This window comes from Aotus nancymaae, unplaced genomic scaffold (genome assembly GCF_030222135.1).
Source record: "Aotus nancymaae isolate 86718 unplaced genomic scaffold, 86718_ANA_hifiasm-v0.15.2.pri h1tg000049l, whole genome shotgun sequence".
Taxonomy (NCBI): domain Eukaryota; kingdom Metazoa; phylum Chordata; class Mammalia; order Primates; family Aotidae; genus Aotus; species Aotus nancymaae.
In genome coordinates, this window is record NW_026988463.1 from 7,918,517 (window position 1) to 7,942,484 (window position 23,968).

Consider the following 23,968-nt stretch of genomic DNA (forward strand, 5'->3'; position numbering starts at 1 on the left):
AGAATCTTGCCCTTCCACCTTTCACCATGTGAGAACACAGAAGCAAGGTACCATCTTGGAAGCAGAGAGCAGCTCTCAACAGACACCAATACAACACCTTGATCTTGGACTTCTCAGTTCCAGCACTGTAAGAAATTAATTTTTGCTGTTTATAAATTACCCATTCCAAAATATTTTTTTATGGCAGCACAAACAGACCAGGCCAGTTGTGAAGACTGATAACTGGTGATTCGTTGTTGAGAGTGGACAAAAAATGGGCAGATAAAAAACATCACCTGCATTTTGATATGTGTAGCATTTGTTTGCTTTGTTTTGTTTATTTGTATTTATTCTGATATCAAGACTCTGCCTCATAAAGGGTGGAGAAGTAGGAGAGGAAATTCTGTATCAGTGAGAAATACACATGAAGGCATATGATATAGAGACTGTTATCTACTAGAAGAAGAAAATTAGTTAAGGTAGGATTTTGTAGATAGTGCAAAAGCCATCTTCACACTCTTTTGAAAGGCATTAGAATGGCCTTCCTGCCAATGATCTCCCTGATACCTAGGTATAAATGGATCTGAAATCCCATTAAAGATGCCTCTTCTTCCAAGAGCCCTTACCAGGAGCGTGAGCCCTTCAAACTCATGTTGGGACTCTTGCTTCACCTTTTCTTCTATTTTGTAAGAATCCAGAGTCATCAGAGTCATTGTAAGATCTTCCATCAATCTTTATTGAAGCGAGTACTACTAATTCACATGGAGGAGTTAATGGTGGTCATATCTACTTTTTAACAGCAAGAAGCAATGGTTAGTTATGTGGTTAGACATGTATCAGAAGAAGTGGGAAAGGTCCAGAAAAAATAAGCAAGAAAGAAAAAAAACAATTGTGCCTTTTCACAATTTTGGACAAAAGCAGACTCAGAAAAATGGTTTTAGAGACATCTTCTTTGCCACTTTCTAGAATAGTGGCCAGCTTTAGGATTCCATGGAGGGAAAGTTACTGTGTGAAATCCTGTGTCAATCAACAAGAAAGGATCTAAGTGGCCTGGTGAATGAAACCCTTGAAATTAATGGAGAAAAAGCTACTGCCTCCCATAATCACTATCTTTTCCTAGTTAATCAGTAGTATTACCCTATCACTTACCTTTATACATCTACTCCCGCAAACCTCCTCCAGGAAAGAAACCTTATCTTCATTGTTTTCTGAATACTTTGCTAAAGATCTCCTGCTGTTTTCCCAAATTGTTGTCCAAAACTCCAGATTCACCTGGATCTCGAGTCTGCAGGTCTTGTTTTCATGAAATTTTTATCATATCCAATGTCTGCCCAACCTGAGGGTTCTCAAGAGATCATCTTTGTCTCTTTGTTTTATTCATGTTTTGTTTTGTTAGTTTTCTTTTGCTTCTCCTTTTCTTTATTTTTTAATTCCATAGGTTTTTGGGGGGACAGGTGGTATTTGGTTACACAAGTAAGTTCTTTAGGGGTGATATGTGAGATTTTGGTGCACCCATCATGTTGGATCAGAAGTAAGAGGAGTCCAAAGACTTTTGAAAATCTCAATGCTAAAGGTTTGAAAATAAATTTGCATGGAAGTTGATGTGATCTCAGTCGGGAAAGGATATAAGGGATTATGAGTTGTGTTGGGTTACGCGTTGGGAAGTCCACCAATATGGCACTATTTTCTAGTAGTCTTGGGACTATGCTTTCCACTGAAGTGAAGGGATATTCCCACCACTGATTATCTTGGAAAGCAATTATTCCTGGGGCAGGGAATGAGAAGGATGAAGTGTAGATGACAGTTTGGCATAAGTAAAATCTTTCTCTTCTATCTGGGACAGAATCCATGGTAAAGAGGCACCCAGTATAGAGAGAGGTAAGCTGCCAAATAAAGGAATCCCAGAGGCACAGCTTTGCACAGCACCCAAGAAGGGTTTCCATATTTGTAAGATTTATTTGCAATATATTTGCCATCTCAATCCCCAGCCTTCCATATATTTTCAAAGCTGCGGCCCAGACTCAGGTGTGCTTGAGGAATTAGGCAAGGGCCCTGTCCTCACTTGGGGGGTGGCCCGGTGTGGTAGCACCAATGAACTCTAAGAGCAGAGTCACTGCAGTGACAATCCCAGGTCAGTAGCAGCATTGGCAGCAGGGTGGCTGCAGAGCAAGGAGGCCAGAACAGAGGAAAGGGAAGCACCTGTTCCTCAGCACACTTGAGCTTGTATTCTGCAAAACCCTTAGGCAGGGGTGGAGCGTCCGTCAGGGCCAAATCCCAGCAGCTCCTGTGGACTGCTTTTCCTATTCATCTCATTCTCTCACACTTCATTTCTTCCTTTCTATCTTTCTCCTTCCCCTTATTTCTTTTTCTTTCCTTCCATTTTTTTTCTTTGTCAGGGGTTAGAGTTCTCTTTCCTTCCATTTTCCTTTCCTTCCTTGTTTTCTGTCTACCTACTTCCAATGTTTCCTCCTTTCCTTTTATGATCTGACTATAGTAGTCCTCTTTCCATTGCAAATGAAAACATCTAATAACCTAATAATGTATTGGCTTGCAAAAAAATCGAGTTTAACTCAACATTTGATTGGCTAATAGAACTGAGGTCTGGAGGGCTCTACTGAGGGAGCGAGAGCTGCCTTTCTTTGCACTGAGATCATGAGAGCTCTATTCCTCTCCACGTGATTGCCTACTTTCCTCTCTGCTACCTGATCATAAGGCAGGACTTCTCCAGACGACCAGCAGCTACAAATTTACATTATCCCCTTGGAAAGAGAGTGCATCTTTCCTAGTGATGCAATGAGGAAAAGATAGTTTTCGGTATTCTTGCCAAAAGATACAAAGCAAAAATGTAAAAATGGTGGGAATGGAAACTATTATTCTAGGTGAAGTTACTCAGGAATGGGAAACCAAATATCATATGTTCTCACTTATAGGTGGGAGCTAAGCTATGAGGAAGCAAAGGCATAAGAATGATACAATGGAGTTTGATTACTCAGGAGGAAAGGGTAGGAAACGGTTGAGAAATAAAATACTACAAATTGGATTCAGTGTGTACTGCTTGGGTGATGGGTCCACCAAAATCTCACAAAGCACTACTAAAGAACTTACTCATGTATCCAAATACCACCTGTTTCTCAAAAACCTATGGTAATAAAAACCTTTTAAAAAGGAGGGAAATCAGGCAAGCCAACATTAAGGGACATTTCAGAGAACAACTTGCCTCCAGTTTTCACACAATTTCACTGCCATGAAAGAAAAAGAAAGGCTGGGAAGCTGTTTCCAATCATGAAATGTAGCAGGTGGGCAATGTGTGACCTTGGTGTGGATCTTGGAATTTAAAATGCTGTAAAGGACATTAGTAACACAATTTACTAAATTAAAAAATGAATATATATTAGATCATGATATTTGTATCAACATTAAACTACTTGAATTTGATTTTTTTTTTTGAGATAGGGTCCCACTCTGTCACCCAGGCTGGAGAGCAGTGGTGTGATCTTGACTCACTACAGCCTCTCAGGCTCAAGCAACCCTCCCATCTCAGCCCCCAAGTTCCTGGGACTACAGGTATGTGCCACCACACCCATTTAATTTTTGTATTTTTATTACAGACTGGGTTTCACCATGTTGGCTCAGGTCTCGAACTCCCGAGCTCAAGTGAACCACCATTCTTTGCAATGAGATCATGAGAGCTCTATTCCTCTCCACATGATTGCCTACTTTCCTCTCTGCTACCTGATCATAAGGCAGGACTTCTCCAGTAACAGCGAAGATGCCTTAGCCATCCAAAGTGCTGGTATTACAAGCATGAGCCGCCACGCCCTGGCCTTGAATTTGATAATTCTATTATAGTTACATAGGAGAATGTTCTTGTTCTTAGCATTTACCTGCTAAAATATTTTGTACTGAAGTATCATTATAGCTGTGACTTGTTCTCAAATCATGCAGAAAAAATACAGACTTTATATTCACAGGTTTATATATATATATATATATGCACCCCCCACACACTGAAAGAGTGAGAATAAGAAAGAGACAGAACATACTGAAGTGTTAACATACATAAAAATTGTCAATCTATTTGAAGGATATCAAGATAATTGCTGCATCTTTGCAACTTTCAACTTTGTAGAAAAATTTTGAAAATCTTTTTAAATAGAAAGAAACAAAAGCAAAACAGTTTCTCTTTCATGGTGTTCACAGAAAGTATCAGAAAGATTTTGGCTTGGCTGTATTAGTATCACAGGCTATAGCTGGACAAGAGTTGTGGGTCCTCAACGATGGGGAAGCCCAGGTCATATCGGTGTTGGTTCAGTGCCACCTAAACAAAGAATGGGGTTGAAGGAGCTCCTAAAGGAGAATTAAGGTCCTATCCCCAAATAATGGGAAGTGGATGCTGATAGGCAAAACAATTGTCTACTTCACTCTCATCTCCCTTTCACTGTAGGACAAAATTGCACAATTCTGAAGCATTATCTCCAGTGTTTGCCTTAAACTACCATTAAAAGTTTGAGCAGCACTTAATGAGCTCAAAGCAACCTTCACATCTGAGATTCTACAAAGCCATTCCAACTTTTTTTTCCTGTTTAGATGAAAGACAGTGAACTCATTGGCTGATCTTAACACACACATCAATTAATTTAATTGACTTAAGGGTTGTTCTTACATAAAATGCTACTCTTTGAATTGTTTTAAAAGACATCAATTTGTCATAAAAAAAAAAAACCTAACAGAAGCTTTAATTTTTTCCTCCAATTCCTTTAATGTCTGTTTTGCTAAACGCTTAGCAACAAAAGGCTGGCTTGAGTTAGGGCTTCTTTGCCAAGATAAAAATAATCTAAAATTTAGATGTGTCTGCAGTGATCATGGCAGTGTAAATTAATTAGCCACGCTGAGCCTGAATCAGCAGCGTCTCCAAATTGATCTTGCTTTTATGCTGCTCTGTGTTCTAAAATGTGTTCACCCTTGAAAGTAGCCATTCTTGTGATTACTTCTCTTTCTCACTCCGAAATCATAGTTGGCAAAAAAAGTCCTTCTTTTTTTCTTTAGTGTTGAAGTTAATAATAGATTAATAAATATTGGAATTTCAATTTTGTGCCAGCGGCCAAGCTGAAGGCTACATGCCAAGGATGAGGATATAAAAATAAATAAGAGATTATCCCTATCCTGGGGGAGTTTACATTCTTTTGGGGAGGTATTAAAATATGTATACCAAAAGTTAAATTATGCAATATCAAACAACAAGCCATGTCATGAGGCAAGATAGGTTGCAATGCCAAGAAATAACTATAAATACAGTTATGCAGAGAAAGTAGTTCATGTTGGGTGACAGGACTAGTCTGAGAAGCCTTTCTGAAAGAAGAGAGTTGGAATAACAGTGTTGAATGTGTCTAGATTCCATGCTAAAACTTTATATATCTTTTTTAACAGCTTCAGTGAGGTGTTATTTATATAACTTAAAATTCAATTATTTTAAGTGTACAAGACAATGATTTTTAAGTGAATTCCCAGAGTTGTGTAACCACCACTACGGTACAATTTTGTAACATTTCCATCACCCTAAGAAGCTACCTGGAGCTCATTTTAGTCAATCATTGTTTCTATCTCCAGTCCCAGGGAGCCAGTAACCTGCTATACTTTGCCTTTTCTCGACTTAATGTGTAATCAGAATCACACAACATGTCGTATTTTCTGTCTAGCTTTTTTCACTTAATATAATGATTTTAAGGTTCATCTATGTTGTAGTATGTATGACTACTTTGTTCTTTTTTATTTCTAAACAGTATTTCATTATATGGATAGACCACATTTTATTCATCCAGTCATCAATTGACGGGCATCTGGAATGTTTCCATTTTCTGGCTATTATAAATAATTCTGCTATTAATATGCACATAGCAAATTTGGGGGTAGATATATGTTTTCATTTCCCTAAATACTTAAGAATAGAATTGTTGGCCAGGCGTGGTGGCTCACGCCTGTAATCCCAGCACTTTGGGATGCCAAGGCGGGCAGATCACCTGAGGTCAGGAGTTTGAGACCAGCCTGGTCAACGTGGTGAAACCCTGTCTCTACCAAAAATACAAAAATTAGCTGGGCATGGTGGCGCATACCTGTAATCCCAGCTATTTGGGAAGCTAAGGCAGGAGAATCGCTTGAACCCAGGAGGCAGAGGTTGCAGTGAGCTGAGATCTCACCACTGCACTCCAACCTGGGCGACAGAGCAAGACTCTGCCTCCAAAACAAAACAAAACAAACAAATGAGAAAACAACAATAACAACAAAAGATTGTTAGCACACGTGGCAAACTTATGGCTACCTTTAAGAAAACTGTCTGTTTTCCAATCTGGGCTTGTCACTTAACAATCTCATCAGTAGTATCTAAAGGCGAGCTTTACTTGTATTATTTCACTTAATTATCGAGTGAGCTCTGTGAGGAGGAAAATTTGAGGAAGTAAGAAAGGTTGATTGTCTTGCCCAAGATTATATATCCCACAATTACAGGGGCTGAGTTCTAACAAAGATTTGACTGAATCCAAAACATCTGAATTCACATTTTGAGGCACACTTTTAAGAAGTGCCTTCGAAATTGGATTCAAAGGGTAATCAGCATTGATTAATAATGTCTGCCAAGGATGCAAGCAGGAGATGGGCCGTCACTCTGCTCTCTTCACCAGCACTGGACAGGTGCACGTGCCTTGGCATTCTGCAATAACATGCAGTTCCTCTCTTGACTCCTCACTCTTGTTGTTGAAGCCACGCTAAAGACTATCTTAGCAAATTCTCTTCTAAACTCCTCTAGCACAGGGACTATCCTCTTACTACAAAACTGATTGCATTGTATTATACTTTGCTGTTCAATACCTGTCTCTCCTGCTTGGGAGAGAGTACCTGTTGGAAAGATGATCGTTTCTGTTCAGTATCCCTACCCAATAACAGAGTGCCTCACTTAGAAATGGTGCCCAATGAGTGCTGCTTTGATTGAATAAATGGAAGAATAAAAGTGAGCATAAAATTAGATTTCTCCTTTCCATTTTAAACATGGTGAAGCAAAGAGATGTAGACTTTGAATAATGTATCACATCTAGAGAGCCAAAGAAAGACAGAGAGAGGAGCCTTGAGTCCCCAAATTTCTTAATCATTGAGCTTCAGCTCACTTCTTGAGAGAAATTGGCCTCTGTCTGTGACTGCGAAGCAATTGATGTAGCCTGTTAGATTCTGCTGATGCTGGAATGTATTGAGGCAAAGCCTTCCAGGATGCAAGGCTCTCCCTTAGTTTAAAGTGAACAAGCCACGGTCTGCCCGATGTGCAGAGAAGAAAACACAGAATCAAGGTTTCCCCAGCAACATTTAAACAAAAAATTAAAAGACAATGTTTTGACCCAATGCAGTTCATCAGTGGGGTGGCCTGTGAATGTTATATAAGTATATAATTAACAAAGAAGGATGCAAAATGACACAACTCAAAAGCATGGCACTGGAGCTCACAGTCTTCCTTTTCTCTCTCTCTCTCTCTCTCTCTCTCTCTCAGCAAAAAGACAAAAGAAATATGTTAACAGTATTCAGTATTAAAATGATGAAACTGTGGTTTATTCATTCCTGTAATTTCCAATTTTTTCATGAAGAAAATTACAGCAAAATACATATTATTTTTAAGGCTTTGATACTCCTTTGAGCAGTGAATTTCCATTGGCACAAATATATCAAGGAACAAGATGTTATTAGATAACAAAAATGGTTTTATGCAAACAACACTTTCTATCTCTGTTGGAAAAGCATTGAGCCAGGCTCTCTAATTCCATGAGCTCGTGCCTAGCAGAGGTGATGGTGAGCATGAAGGTGAGCAGAAGGGGGTTGCAGAAAGAGAGTGGTCTGTGAAGGAGCTAGTGGTAGGACTCAGTGGAGTGAACTTGAGAGATTAAAGGCAGAACATCTGGGCTGGGAGCAGTGGCTCATGCCTGTAATCCCAGCACTTTGGGAGGCCAAGGCGGGTGGATCATCTGAGGTCAGGAGTTCCAGACTGGCCTGGCCAACATGGCAAAACCACATCTATACTAAAAGTATGAAAATTAGCCAGCGTGGTGGCACATGCCTGTAATCCCAGCTACTGGGCAGGGAGCTGAGGCAAAAGAATTGCTTAAACCTCAGAGGCAGAGACTGCAGTGATCAAGCCACTGCACTCCAGCATGGGTAACAGCAATAATCTGTCTCAAAAAAAAAAACCAAAAACAAAAACAAAATAAAACAGTATTTTAGAGCAAGGGATAGCATAAGGTGGAGGTGAGGAGGTAGGTGTGCACCAACTTGTGTAAGACCTCAAGCGGGGTATTCAGAATAGGATGCAACTTTGTAGTTTTATATTTATCAAACTTATGGATGAGTTGTAAGAAAGAACAAGAATATTCTTTACTCAACTGTTCGCAAAAGTATCTGCTTTGTGAATTACTGACATTTCCTTCAATATACCTTTTATCTGTAAGTATGTGCCTGTGTCTTTTTGGGGATACACATACACACACACACACACACACACACGTATATAATGTACACATGCATATATTAGATTATATAACATACAACATATAAATAGATAGATTTAAATATAGATCTAATTTTTTCATTTGGAGTAAATTGAATTGTCACATCCCTTTATTCCTAAATTCTTCAAGGTCTATTTTTGAAAAGCAAGGATAGTTGCTTACATAAACGCAACACAATAATCCAAAACAGAAACTTCAACTTTGACACAATGCTATAATTTAATCCAGAGCTCATACTCAAACGTGACAATGATCCAAATCCTGCCCACTCTAGCTATTGTTTTCCTCAGTGTGCAATTCAGGATCACGCTTTAGATTCCTTTAGCCCACTTATGCCTAGGGTTCCATTACTGGACAGCTAAATATGTGGGAGCTATATCCTACTCCTCAGGGCTGTAGCCAACCTTGAGGATTGGTTGATTTTTCACTCATGCAAAAATTCAAAAAATTGTCACCTCAGGCATAAATGGGAACATTTTCTCAGGTTTTTTTTTTTCCCGTCTTTCTTGAGCTTGATATGTTTGAAAAACACTGGCAGTTGGTTTGTGGAATGCTCCTCAATTTAGCTTGGTCTGATGTTTCCTCATAACAGAGGTCTTGAGTCTTTTTTTTTTTTTTGGAAGGAATAACACAGAAGTGATGCTGGACCCTACTTAGTGCAGCATATTAGGACCCTATCAGGTGGTCGTAGCTTGTCCTGATATCAGTGATATGAAATGTGACCACTTAGCATGCCCACTGCTGGCTAGATACGCAAAAAGAAAGGAAATCAGGGTATCAAAGAGATATCTGCACTCCTATGTTGCAGCACTATTCACAATAGCTGAGATTTGGAAGCAACCTGTGTCCATCAACAGATGACTGGATAAAGAAAAGGTGGTGCGCGTACACTATGGAGTACTACTCAGCCATAAAAAAGGATAAACTCCTGTCATTTGCATCAACATGGATGGAACTGGGGAACACTGTTAAGTGAAGTATGCCAGAAACAGAAAGACAAGCATCACATTTTCTCACTTATTTGGGAATCTAAAAATCAAACAATTAAACTCATGGACATAGAGAGTAGAAGGGTGTTTACCAGAGGCTGGGATGGGTAGTGGGGGGCTGAGAGAGAGGTGGAGATGGTTAATAGTACAAAATAATAGAAAGAATGAATAAGACCTACTATTTGGTAGCACAATAGAGTGATTATAGTCACTAATAACTTAATTGTATATTTTTAAATAAAGAATGTAATTATATTATTTGTAACTTGAAGGACAAATGCTTGAGGGGATGGATACCCCATTCTCCATGATAAACTTATTTCACTTTGCATGTCTGTACCAGACTATCTCATGTACCCCAAGTGTACACCTACTATGTACCCACAAAATTTTTTAAAAATTAAAAAAATTTTAAATGTAAAAATAAATAAATAAACAAGTGTGGTCACTTTGTTAAGCTGGTATCTGCCAGGTTACCTCTTTGTAAAGTTACATTGCACCTTTTGTAAGTAAGACGTGATTAGAGAAAAAATGATTTGACTATGTGAATATCCTGTTATCCATCAATTTTTCACTCTCCAATTTTAACATCCACCAAGGGTTTTCTAAGTCTGTCATTTATTCAGTATTTGTTATTTGGCCATATAAAATAAGAAAAAGCCTCTCCTCCTATTAATTAATTTATAAATACTATCATGGATTCATAGACTCTTATTTTATTTAACAGGTCATAATGTATTTCTACTGTTGTTTATTTCAATGCTTACATTATCCCAGATTTGGCCAGTGGGAGCCAGTTTAAATGGTTTTGGCCTTTATCTAATGAGCTATGGGAAACATATTGAGGGATTTTAGGCAGATGGGTGAAAATATCAGATTTGCTCTTTGACAAATTATTCCAGCTAAATCATAGAAAATGATTGGAGGAGATTACTCATTATTATTTTATTGTGGTAAGAACACTTAACACAAGATATATCCACTTAGCACATATATATAAATATGTATATAAATGTGTGTGTCTGTGTGTGTGTGTGTGTGTGTGTGTGTGTGTGTTTTGAGACAGAGTCTTGCTCTGTCACCCAGGCTTGGTGCAGTGGCTTGATCTTGGCTCACTGCAACCTCCGCCTCCCAGGTTCAAGTGATTCTCCTGCCTCAGCCTCCCAAGTAGATGGGATTAGAGGCATGCACCACCATGGCTGGCTAATTTTTGTGTTTTCAGTACTGTCGGGGTTTCACCATATTGGCCAGGTTGGTCTCGGCATCCTGACCTCAGATGATCCACCTGCCTCGGCCTCCCAAAGTGCTGGGATTACAGGCGTGAGCCACCATTGCCCGGCCAGCATATTTTTAAATATTCAATACAGTATCATTACCTATAGGCATAATGTTGTACAGCAGATCTTAGAGCTTCCTGATCTTGCATAAATAGAACTTTACGATCACTGAATAACAACTCCCTGTTTCCCACTCCTCCCTACCCCTGGCAACCTCCGTTCTACTTTCTGCTTCTCTGAATTTGATTATTTTAGATACCTCATGTAAGAGAAATTATGTGGTATTTGTCCTGACTGGCTTATTTCTATTATTTCCTTAAGGTTCATCTACATTGTACCATGTGTCAGAATTTCCTTTTAAAAGCTGGTAAATATTGGCTGGGCACAGTGGCTCACACCTGTAATCACAGCACTTTGGGAGGCCAAGGCGGGTGGATCACTTGAGGTTTAGGAATTCAAGACCAGCCCAGCCAACATGGAGAAACCCCATCTCTACTAAAAATACAAAAATTAGCTGGGCTTGGTGGTGCACACCTGTAATCCCAGCTACCTGGGAGGCTGAGGCGGGAGAATCACTTGAACCTGGGAGATGGAGGCTGCAGTGAGCCAAGATTGTGCTACTGCACTCCAGCCTGAGTGGCTCCATCTCAAAAAAAATGAATAAATTAAATGAAAGCTGGAAAATATCCCATTGTATGCATACACCATATTTTGCTTATGCATTCAGCCTTTGATGGACTCTTGAATTGCTTTCACAATTTCACCATTGTAAAGAATGCTGCTATAAACAGGAGTATACAAATATCTCTTCAAGATTCTGCTTTCGAGTCTTTTGGCTAAATACCCAGAAGTCTGATGTCTGAATAAGATGGCAGTTCTACTTCTAATTTTTTGAGAAACCCTCATACTGTTTCCTATAGCAGATGGACCATTTTCATTCCCACCAACAATGTATAAGGGTTCCACTTTTTTCATGTCATCACCAACAAATGTCTTCTTTTTAAAATAAATCATAAAATAATAGTTGCAAAGTGATATCTCCTTGTGGATTTGACTTGCATTTCCGTGATTAGTGGTGCTGAATATCTTCTTATACATATTGGCCATATGCAGAAATGTCTATTCAAGTCCTTTACCCATTTTTAAATTGGGTTGTTAGTGTTTTCATTTTTTTTTCTATTGAGTTGCAGGAGTTTCTTAAATACTTTAGTAATTAATCTCTTATCTGGTATGTGGCTTGCAAATATCTCCTTCCATTGCATAGGTTTCCTTTCACTCTTTTGTTTCCTTTGCTGTGCAGAAGCTTTTTAGTTTGGAAGTTGTCCTACTCGCTGATTTTGCCTTCATTATCTGGGCTTTGGTATTATCCATGAATTAATTGCCAAGGCCAATGTCATAATCTCATGGAGTTTTCTTCCATGTTTTCTCCTAGGAGTTTTACAGTTTCACTTCTTCTGTTTAAGCCTTTAATGTATTTTGAGTTGAGTGCTGCATATAACATAAGCTGTGAGTCAAAATTCATTCTTTTGCAAATGGATACAAAGAGAGGATGGTGCAGGAGCTGTGAAGAACACAGGAGGAAGATTCTGGAAGCTCTCTCTTTACCCTTCCTATCTATGTGTGTTTTTCTGTCGCGCGTGCGTGTGTGTGTGTGTTTCTGTCTGTGCTGGTCTCACTGTCTCTCTTTTATGTGAGTACATAGTTCCCTTAACAGCGTGCACTTCTCCCCCAACAACGTACCCTGATGCTTTTGGAAATCCTCTGAACTTCTTTTCCTTTTACTATGGTAATAAGCCTTCAGAAACATAATTGAATTCAGATATTAAATACCGTAAGCACTATCATTTAGCTTCTGATGAAAATGTGCATTGTTGTGTTTGAAATGACAGAAAAAAAGAGTGAATCAAAACAACCTTTTTTTTTCTTCCTCCTGTGAAGTCTTTGTGTGGAGTAACTCAATCTCTTGTAGGCTGCATTCTCTGTGATGTGGGAAATAGAACCAGGGCTATTATGCAGCGATAAGATGCAGTTTCCAATTCTGCAGCGCTGTGGGAATCTGCTCCACTGCAGGTTTTATCACCTTCCGATTTGCCAAATATCTCTAGCAGGGAGAGCACAGCACTAATCATGGTGGGAGACGGATCCGGGCAAAGAACATGAACTTTGGAGTTAGTCATTCAGTTGCTCATTCATTCAATCAAAGAACACTTATTGATCACAGATGCTGGACACTCAGCTAGGGACTGGGGATACAATACCACACAAGATTGACAGGATCTGAATTCAAAGAATTTGCTAGCACTGCTTTTGGGCTACATGGTGCAGGTTTTCATTCTGGTCATTATTTAACTTCCCTGATCCCACTTTCTGATCTATGCGGCTCTATAAACCCTATTAGGGTGACATCAAACATAATTGGGGGCATAGCAAGACTTTCCTGCTTAAGAAGTATGGGTAAAGATGGTCACTATTTTCTATTTAAATTTTTTTTTTCAAATTATTACTTTTTTTGAGACAGGGTCTGCTCTGTTGTACAGGCTGGAGTTCAGTGATGCAATCACAGCCCACTGCAGCCTCAACCTCCTGGGCTCAAGTAATCCTCCCATCTCAGCCTCCCAAGTAGCTGGGACTACAGACATGTGTCACCACTCCCAGCTGATTTATTTATTTATTTATTATTATTTTTTTTTTTTGGTAGAGATGGGATCTCATTGTGTTGCCCAGGCCAGTCTTAAACCCTGGGGCTCAAATGATTCTCTCATCTCAGCCTCCAAAGTTTTGGAACTACCAGCATGAGCCACCGTGCCTGAACAGCATTTTCTTATCTCTTCCACTGAACCCTCAAGTGAGGCTTTTAAATTCCTTCTCACATTTGCTTTCGGTTCATGCATGAGTTCTATGCTACACAGGCAGTCAACTGGACCTTGCAGATTCATGCTCCAGGGAGGCTAGAATAGTCTCCATTTCTTAGGTTTGTATGCATAAAATAATTGGTCATAAGATGCTATAAACTTTCCTAAAAGAAAGTAAGAAACATCAGAGGAGGCCGGGCACAGTGGCTCACGCCTGTAATCCCAGCACTTTGGGAGGCCGAGGTGGGTGGATCACGAGGTCAAGAGATCGAGACCATCCTGGTCAACATGGTGAAACCCCGTCTCTACTAAAAATACAAAAAATTAGCTGGGCATAGTGGCGCGTGCCTGTAATCCCAGCTACTCAGGAGGCTGAGGCAGGAGAATTGCCTGAACCCAGGAGGCGGAGGTTGCAGTGAGCCGAGATCGCGCCATTGCACTCTAGCCTGGGTAACAAGAGTGAAATTCCGTCTCAAAAAAAAAAAAAAAAGAAACATCAGAGGAAAAAGAGAAACATTTCTGAGGCAAACCATTATATTTTCTTTCTCCTGATACTGTTCCTATCTGGCTCCCTTTTCACAGAATTTGGGCGTTTCTGTAGTTAGGTGAGGCACAGAATTAGGAAACGTTTTCAAAGCTCTGCAGAGTCATTCTTGTGACCTATGTCGGTCTGGGTAAAAAATATATATGCCGAAACAGACAAGAGGAGTTGCATTAACTGTCCTGCTTGTCATTCTTTCGTGAAATGAAAATACTAAAATATTGTACATTAATCTCAGGTATCTTGGAATTTTCCTCTGTTTTAGTCTCTGGGCCATGCATGGTCTAATGCTTTGAAGCATGATGCTGGCTGCCACCTGATATTCATTCTTCCCTTCATTCCTCTTTCTTAGTCACAGAATTCAGGTTTGCAGCTAGACACATGACTTCCAAGCCAGAAGTTTACTCTTCTTTAAACTCTCTCAAAGCTAGATGTGATGTGTAACTAAATGCTAGGCAAAGGGCTATAGGTAGAAGTGTCACAAGAGACTTCTGGAGAGTCTCCTTAAAAAAGAAGAGTGTGTCCTCTCTCCTTCTTGTTGGCTGGAACCTGGTTGTGATGGCAGCAGCTACGTCAGCTCTCTGGTACCATGAAGTGAACATGCTAAGGACAGTCGAGTGATAAGATTAAAAAGTCTAGGTCTCTGAAACCATAGAGCTGCAGTACCAGTCTTGACTTACCTACACTGGGCTATTTTTATATGAGACAGAAATAAACTGATCCAACCATCCATCCATCCTTGCTTGCTTCCTTCTTTCCTTCCTTCCTTCTTCCTTCCTTTCTTCCCTCCCTCCTTTATTTTCCTTCCTTCTTTTTTGTTATAGACAACTGAACCCCTCAATACACTTTTATTTTAAACAAGAAGAAACAACCCAGAGAGGGCATATGACTTACTTTGGATTCCAGTGTCAAGACTGTGATTAGAATCCAGCTTTCCTGACTTGAAATACAACTCTTTTCCAATAGTCTAAAACTGCCTCTTGTTAATTTTGGAAATATTGGACGGGTCAGATATATATTATTACAATTGTTAGAGGATCACCAGCAAATGACATGAAAGAACATTAAAGCCATGTGTCTAGTCTATCATGGATATTCTGGAACATGTGCATGTCCAAAAATGAGTAGATTTCATTCTTTTGTTTTTAAGAATGAAGTAAGACAAATTGAGAGATTAGTCCATCAGCCAATATTGATTTCCTCGAAAATGGTCATGTGTGGAACAATTACACCTACTGGCTCGTTGAGATAACGAATTGTGAGCAGAAATGAAGTGGAATAATGTGGTCTTGGTAGAGTCCCCAGGGTGCATGTGTTTGTAAAGTTGAGTTGAGTTCATAATGGTGCTTTTAGAGAAAATTCCTTTAGAAGCTTTATTTAGAGAAAACAGGGACATAATAGCCCTCTCAGACATGTACACACAATTAAGTGGTTTTTACTCCTGAATTGGGCTTCTTGTCATGCTGTGGTGACATCTTCTTGTTTAAAGGTTTTGTTTATAAATTATGAAATCATTTATACGTGGAATCTAAAGAAGTAGATTCCACAGACACAAAGAGGAGAAAGATGGATATCAGGGGCTGCGTGGAGAGGAGGAGGGATTGGGAAAAGGAAGATATTTCTCAAGGGGCACAGAGTTTCAGTTGGACAGGCGGGAAGTTTTAGAAAACGACTGGAATCACTTTGGGAGGCCGAGTCGGGTGGATCACAAGGTCAAGAGAGTGAGACCATCCTGGCCAACGTGGTGAAACCAGTCTCTACTAAAAATACAAAAATTAGCCGGGTATCGTGGCACATGCCTGTAGTCCCAGCTAGTCGGGGGACTGAGGCAGGAGAATCTCTTGAACCCCGGAGGTGAAGGTTGCATGAGCCGAGATTGCGCCACTGCACTCCAGCCTGGTGACAGAGCGAGACTCCACCTCAAAAAAAAAAGAAAAGGAAAAAAAGAAAACTGGAAAACGATTATACTGCATAGTGATCATAGTTAATAACGATGTACTGTACAATTCAAAGTTGTTAAAAGAATAGATTTTTAAAATCCTCACCACCAAAAAATGATAAGGCAGTGAGGTGACAGGTATGTTATTTAGCTTGACTGAATCTTTCTGCAAGGTACACACAGATCAAAACATCATATTGCATCCCATAAATATATACAATTATTATTTGTCAATTAAAAATAAACTAATTTTAAAAATCACAACAGCTTATAAAATGGGGACAGCATGATGTGGTAAAGATCAATACAGAAAATACATAAAAGTATTTGACTTGGTGTTTATTGGTGTAATGTGAAACAATAAAATTTACTGTTTTCTGATAGCTGGTGTCTTTTTAGAGCTAGGGCACTGTTTGAACAGCTTTTCTGAGGAGGCAGGAGTCTGACTGACATGGAATGTGGGCTGGAAAACCATGATTTGAGTTTTAGGATTCCATGAAATGTGGCAAGTGGCAAAAGTAAATTGGAACCCATGCTGTTAAGATGTCACCTCCTTCAGAAAGCCTACCTTGATATTCAGGTCTTGTTTATCTGATCCTCCCCCTGGCTCTCAAGCACCCTGGGGGTTTCACTGTTAGAGCACATATTGCAATGTGTTACTGGAACTTGTTACATGTACACCAACAGCAGTATTTATCCAGCCCTTAGCATCATTTATTCAACCTTCACCATGACCGTCTTAGGCAATGTTAGTATTGTTACCACTATTGTTTTTTTAATCACCATTCTGCAAAAGTTTAGTCTTTCAATGACTTGTTCAGGGTCAAACAGCAAGTAAATATAACAGGCAGAATTTAAGCCTAGGTTTTTTTTTTTTTAATTTTCTACCCAACTAATAATAATGAACGATTATGGTAGATAATTTAGCAACATGTGTCCAATGCTTTAAAGATGCACAGAGCCTGGGAGTTATCCTTTTTATTTCTAGGATTTTATTCTACGGAAGCCATTGAAAATGCCGTCTTAGTTTTGAAGGTAGAAAAGAAAGCTAGAGGCCGGGCACGGTGGCTCACGCCTGTAATCCCAGCACTTTGGGAGGCCGAGGCAGGTGGGTTACCTGAGGTCAGGAGTTGCGAGACCAGCCTAGCCAACATGGTGAAACCCTGTCTCTACTAAAAATACAAAAATTAGCCAGGTGTGGTGGCTCATGCTTGTAGTCCCAGTTACTTAGGAGGCTGAGGCAGGAGAATCACTTCAAATGGGGAGGCAGAGGTTGCAGTGAGTTGAGACTGCACCACTGTACTCCTACCTGGGCAACAGAGCAAAAGTCTGTCTCAAAAAAAGAAAGAAAGAAAAGAAAAGAAAGCAAGGGTAATATTTTACCTCCCCCAAAAGAAGACTATTTGATGTCTAAAAACCATAGGGTGTCAACTGTACATTTGTTAGAGTTGTTTTTAGTTCTAAAGGAAAGCTAATTTTACACTCTACATTTCTAGAAGAAACAAAGTAATTTAAGGCTAAGCATGCAACTGAGTTCTGAGGTTTTCCTTGCTGTGGAGGTTCTCTAAAACTCTTAATTCCTGTAATGCAATTTGGATATTAACTTTTTGCTGTTTGGCCCCCGAACACCACAAACATAGAAGGCAAATGGAGCAATAATGTCCTCTTCCAGATTTCCCATACCCCCAAGGTCTCAGGCAACACGGTTTGGCCTTGCAGGGAGGTCTCGGGCTTCAACTGCACTTTCTGACAAGAATTGCCTTCTCTCTCTGCAGTTCGCCTCCCCTCCAAGCCCAGTAATGAGGAATCCAGTATAGAATAATTAGACTGTCTGCGATTGAGGTGCCTGCCAATTACGCTGATGGAACTGAAGTCTTATTAGACTAATAAGGTTTTCTAAATTGGACTTGGGGTTCTTGGTGATGTGAGTATTCCTGAGAGAAGTTGCTCAAGTATTGAAAATGAGTTTACCTAAGGATAAAGGTTCACCTTGGATGAACTAGAGTGAGAAGTGAGTTCACACGTGAATTTTGCCACTCATCTGCTATGGGACCTTGGACAAACATTTAAATTTACAGGTGGGGAATCGGTCTCTGGCCCTATCAGTAAAATGGCAAAATTAATTCCCACACACCTGAAAAGATTATGAGAATAATGAAATAATCTTAAAAAAAGTATAACGTGATATTTTATATTAATTATCTTATAAACCTTAACTTTAAGCATGGTTACTTACTCATTCTACATAGTAAACAATAAAACACAGGTAATTTTATTATTATTGTTACAAATGTCTCATAATCTTGAAGAGTTTTGCAGACAGAGAAACCTACATGTGAATTTCATCCACAACATTGACACATACTGTTTTGCCACTCTTAACCTTGTTTCTCTCTCCTTAAATAAAGACTAAAAATAGTAACAAAAGTTATTAAGTCGTGGGACATTGTTATGAGGTTAAATCGATGAATACTTGAAGAATGCTTTTACCACACTGCCTGACTTAGGAAAGGAACTTCCTACTACTGACCGAATGGAAGCATGATTGAAATAATTATTTTCAGTTGAACTTGAAACGTATTGCTGGTACCAGTTTTCCAATTCAACGTTATCCAAATGTACAAAAGATGTTTACATCAGGACTGCAGTGCTATTCATGTTATATGTAATTCCACACATTAAGATTATTTTGGAAATAATTAGATCAAATCAACTAAAGAAAAAATACTTTTTCATATAATGGTTAAGTCTAGAGTTTAAGTTGGATTCAGGATCTTGAACCTTATTAACAACAGTGTGTCTTTTTGTTCATCTCTTGCGTCTATTCATCTTTAATCATGTATCTCCATGTGGAAGCATGTTTCTCGCTTCCAATGCTCAGATATTAATCACGGGAACAACTCTGAGATGCTCTGCTTAGGTCTAATTTTAAAAAGTGCTGGCTAGGCGTGGTGGCTCATGCCTATAATGCCAGCACTTTGGGAGGCCGAGGCGGGAGGATCATGAGGTCAAGAGATCGAGACCATTCTGGTCAACATGGTGAAACCCCGTCTCTACTAAAAATACAAAAAAATTAGCTGGGCATGGTGGTGCACGCCTGTAGTCCCAGCTGCTCGGGAGGCTGAGGCAGGAGAATTGCTCGAACCTAGCAAGCGGAGGTTGTGGTGAGCTGAGATCGCGCCACTATACTCCAGCCTGGGTAACAAGAGTGAAACTCCATCTCAAAAAAAAAAAAAAAAGTGCTGTTGGGTCAACCGGAGTTGCTATCCCCATCTAAGCTGCTGAAAGCCTTCAGAAGCATCCTGGCCAGGATGCCTCTGAAGTCCTTACATAGCTCCTGACTTCTAACTTCTAAGTTCCTGAATTGTGAGGAACTGCTAAGCCTCTAAGTCCTTACGTAGCTCCTGACCCCTAACTTCGGTCTGTGCTAATCCTAATACCAACAGGGTCCCCTATCACAATGACATCCAAATTCCTATTTTAGAAATTTCTTCCAATCTGTATTTCCCGACAATAAGAGTTAAGGAAGGAATGGCATGGAACTCTGGTAGCTAGTGAGGAATTTTTCCTTTCTTAGAAAGGACAGAGCAACTTTAGCATGACCTAGAGAGCGTCCACTTAATTCTGCAAACACATCTTAACCATGCTATTGGAAGGCTTCTTAACACGGGGGTTTGAGAAATAAAGATGTAACATTGGGTTGTTTGGGGCTCCCATGTTTAGAGGGACAAAAATTTCCCAAATGACCAAAGTTAATAGTGAGAAGTGTTATAATAATAACAACACTGAGTGAACAGGCAAATAAACCAGCCAGAGCTGGGTCTGCAGTGTCTAATCGGTCTCCTGGAGAAGCACCCTCTCATTCAGATCCTACAGGATGGGCAGAAGTCATTTTGTCCTGAAATGGAGAGGAGAACCATTCCACCTGATTGGTTGCCCTCCAAACTGCTGTCTTTTGAGGAAGGTCTGAAGAACTGCTTCACAGGTGGTCAGCAGACTCCCTGGCACAAGATAACAACATGTTTTACCGAGGTGGACCCATGTGAGTTAAGAAAAGAAGACATGTTTTTAAAAAGAAAAAAAAATGAAAGAGAAGAAGCAGCAAAAGAAAAAACAATGTGCTTACCCAGTGCCTGTGTCCCAATGAGAAGAGATTGAGCTGCCAATAATTGAGCAAGACTCTCTGATGATATAGATTAAACCAGAAGGGCCAACAGTAAACAAGATGAACTTCAAACGAGCAGCGTTCTGGCTCTCTGGGGACCTCCATTAACGAGTCACCAGATAGGCAATTACTGTACAGTTCTTGCAATGACCGGGATCAAACGCGAGCATTCTGCACAGTAGGCAGTCAGAAAGCAGGCAGACAAAAAACTGTGAGACTATGCCATTAAATCTTAATTATTCTTCAAAGGGAACAAGCACAACCAGGGGGCAGAGAAGGAAGGAATATTCAGAATCTCACCAATGCCTGGGGCTCGGAGCAGTAGCACTGCTACTGTTTCAATGATTGTATTTACTTAAAACTGAATCTCTCCTTCTGACTTCTGTGTTGGGCTGGGGAATTTGGTTTACATAAGCAGCCCAGTTTCTCAGACCCTCTGTATCTTCTTCCGGAGTATATGAAGGCTGTGTGGTACCAGGCCATATTTTACACATGAGGTTTGAATTAGAATACTTCATAGTTTTATAATGCAAATAAATAGCTTATTCTCCAGTGTTGACCATGGATGACACTTAAATTCAAAGTAGTCTTTTAGCACCTTTGGGGTTAATATTCTCTGTTCCGTAATTCATAGCCATCAGTGTCATGCAAGTCATGTGTCATTTCCCTGAGGCATACAAATGAGATGTCCTTGATTAGAGTGTGGAAGCCACTGCATCCTAAACTTAACAGGTGGTCCTGGTTAAATGGAAGGCTTAAAGAACTTTTTGAAGGGTATTAATTTTGGATGCTAATTTTTAATACTGTATGTATCTGTGTGTGCGTGCGTGTGTGTGTGTGTGTATGTGTGTGAGAAAGAGAGAGAGAGAAACTGAAGTTTTACAAAATATATGAATTTAGATCCCATTTTTATCACTTAGCGTTATGGTTTTAAATATTCTGTATCTGTAGGAGAAGCTAACCCAGCACTCTCAATGGACATACGATCTGAAATGTGTATAATTTTAAGTTTTCCAGTAGCCCCGTTAAAAAAAAGAAAGAGTTAAAATTAATCTCAGCAATATATTTTATTGAATCCAATATATTCACAGCATTATTTTAATATAAAAATTATTAATGAGATATTTTACACTCTTTTTTTTTTTTTGGCACTGCCTGAAATCCAGCCTGCATTTTTATAATTCCTGCTGATTCCAACGTGAACTAGCCACATTTCAAGTGCACTTGGGGCTGCTGGTTTTCATGTTGGACAGCACAGGAGTAGACTATGTCTGCAGCTCCATTCCAAGTTATTTCTACCTGTACACTTTCATCTAAGGAAGATGTGGTATGCAGCACAGAAAGTTCTACGTGGCTCCCACCAGCCTAGTAAAACAGATTGGACATCTTATGACCTAAGATCTGAAAAACCATAAATAAAGGGGCCTGTAGTGGGATCAACCTTGAAAACTTCACATAACAATAACTATGTTCAAGGCCACAATGAGGACTACACCAATGACATCCTCTCCACTGGAAAATCTGAACCTGGGACAAACAGAGACCACCCAAGTGCTCTGTGGGAGAAAGAGGGAAGGGCAAACTGGAGTTCCCAGGACATGTTTGTGCATACGAATCATGACAGTGCTTTTGAAAAATGCAGATTCCAAGGCCTTACTGCCAAAGATACTGAATCAGTTTGGAGGTATCTAACAAGTCACCTTTTCAATTAAAAAAAAATTTATTCTAGAAGCAGCCCATTGAGCTTTGAGGTGTTGACTCAGGAAACACACAACCCCATCACCCTATTGTGTAATCCCCACCATGTATTCCCATGGTGATTAATACTGAGTGTCAACTTGATTGGATTGAAGGGTGCAAAGTATTTTTCCTGGGTGTATGTGTGAGGATGTGACCGAACGTTAATATTCGAGTCAGTGGACTGGGAGAGGCAGGCCCACCCTCAATCTGGGTGGGCACCATTTAGTCAGCAGCCAATGTGGCTAGGATAAAAGCAGACAGAGGAACAGGGAAGGATTAGACTGGCCTGAGTCTTCCAGCCTTCCTTTCTCTCTTGTGCTGGATGCTTCCTGCCCTCAAACATTGGACTACAGGGTCTTCGGCTTTTGGACTCTCGGGCTTGCACCAGGGGTTTGCCGGGAGTTCTCAGGCCTTCAGCCACAGACTGAAGGCTGCACTGCTGGCCTCCCTGCTTTTGAGGTTTTGGACCTTGGACTGGCTTCCTTGCTCCTCGGCCTGCAGACAGCCTATGTGGGACTTCACCTGGTGACTGTGTGAGTCAATACTCCTTAATAAACTCCATTTCAGATACATGTCTATCCTAGTAATTCTGTTCCTTCAGAGAACACTGACTAATACAATAACGTTTGCTTCACAATGTTTCATGTTTGGGAGTAAAGAGGTGAGAAACAGAAAATGAGAGTGATTTGTCAATTTCACTCTGATTGGAGTATTCTATTTCACCACCCCCCACCCACAATTATTCCATCTTCCCTGCATGGTGTGGGTTTACTGAAAATGTGGAAAATAGGTAGACATGTTGGATCATCCAGATTTCACCCCATGTTTCCTTCCCACGTTCCTTACTTGTTCTCAGCCCCTTTTACTATACTTAGGTACTTGTAAAATCAAGAAACAAGATCCCTTCTCCAAAGACATTTGTAGAAGACAACACAGACCTTTCAAGAGAAGATGATGGCCTATGACTGGGGTTCCGTAGCCAGTGGTACATACAGGAGCCACTGAAGAGAATATGTGGTTTTGGAAGTTGTATTAGTCCATTCTCACAATACTCTGAAGAAATACCTGGGACTGGGTAATTTATAAAGGGAAGAGGTTTAATTGACTCATAGTTCCTCACGGCTGGGGAGACCTCAGGGAACTTGCAATCTTGGCAGAAGGAAAAGGAGAAGCAGACACCTTCACAGGGCAGCGGGACAGAGTGAGTGAAAGCAGGGGGAATGCCAGATGCTTGTAAAACCATCCAGTCATGTGAGACTCACTCACTATCACAAGAACAGCATGGGAGAAACCACCCCCATGATCTACTTACCTCCACCTGGTCCCACCCTTGACACCTGGGGCTTATGGGGATCACAATTGTAGGTGAGATTTGGACAGAGACGCAGAGCCAAACCATATGGGAATTGTTTACATCTCCTTAGCTCTTCAAAAGCTAATTGCCCCAATCTCACAATCTGACTATAAATGTGAAATCTTCATTCTTCCCTGTTTGCCTCACCTTTGAGTGATTCCTCAACCTAACCAGAGTTCTCTAGTAAGAAAATTAAATGATCAAAACTTGCTGCTATTATTGTTGTAATCAAGAGTAGAGCCTTGACTTTCAGAACACATCCTCACTTAGAAATGGTTTATAACCTCATGCATTTGTATATGTGACTGTGTTTTGTGTGCGATTGAACCATAATGAAGCTTGATATTCATAGTGTTCATTTCTAGAGGATATTTTAATAATCAGGAAATATTTGTACACACATTGTCTCTCCTGACTCTTGAAACATTCCTTGAGTGGCTGAAGGAAGCCAATAGTGGAACCACTTAATAGATAAGGATATTGAAGCTCAGGTATGTTAAATCCAAAATCAGAGGACGATGTGATGTCACAGCCGAGGTGAGGACGCTGGTCTCTCGCTGCCACTTTCTCAAAGAATATCAGATGCTCACGTATA

The 23,968-nt window shown here is 40.1% G+C and overlaps 1 long non-coding RNA gene across 1 annotated transcript; it reads left to right on the top strand.

The window, feature by feature from the left end:
- LOC105714333 (uncharacterized) lies at nt 1-23,583 on the top strand. Its single transcript, XR_010337347.1, has 3 exons — nt 1-127; nt 3,433-3,543; nt 17,890-23,583. It is a non-coding gene; the product is annotated as an uncharacterized LOC105714333 (long non-coding RNA).
- The last annotated feature ends 385 nt before the right edge of the window (nt 23,584-23,968 follow it).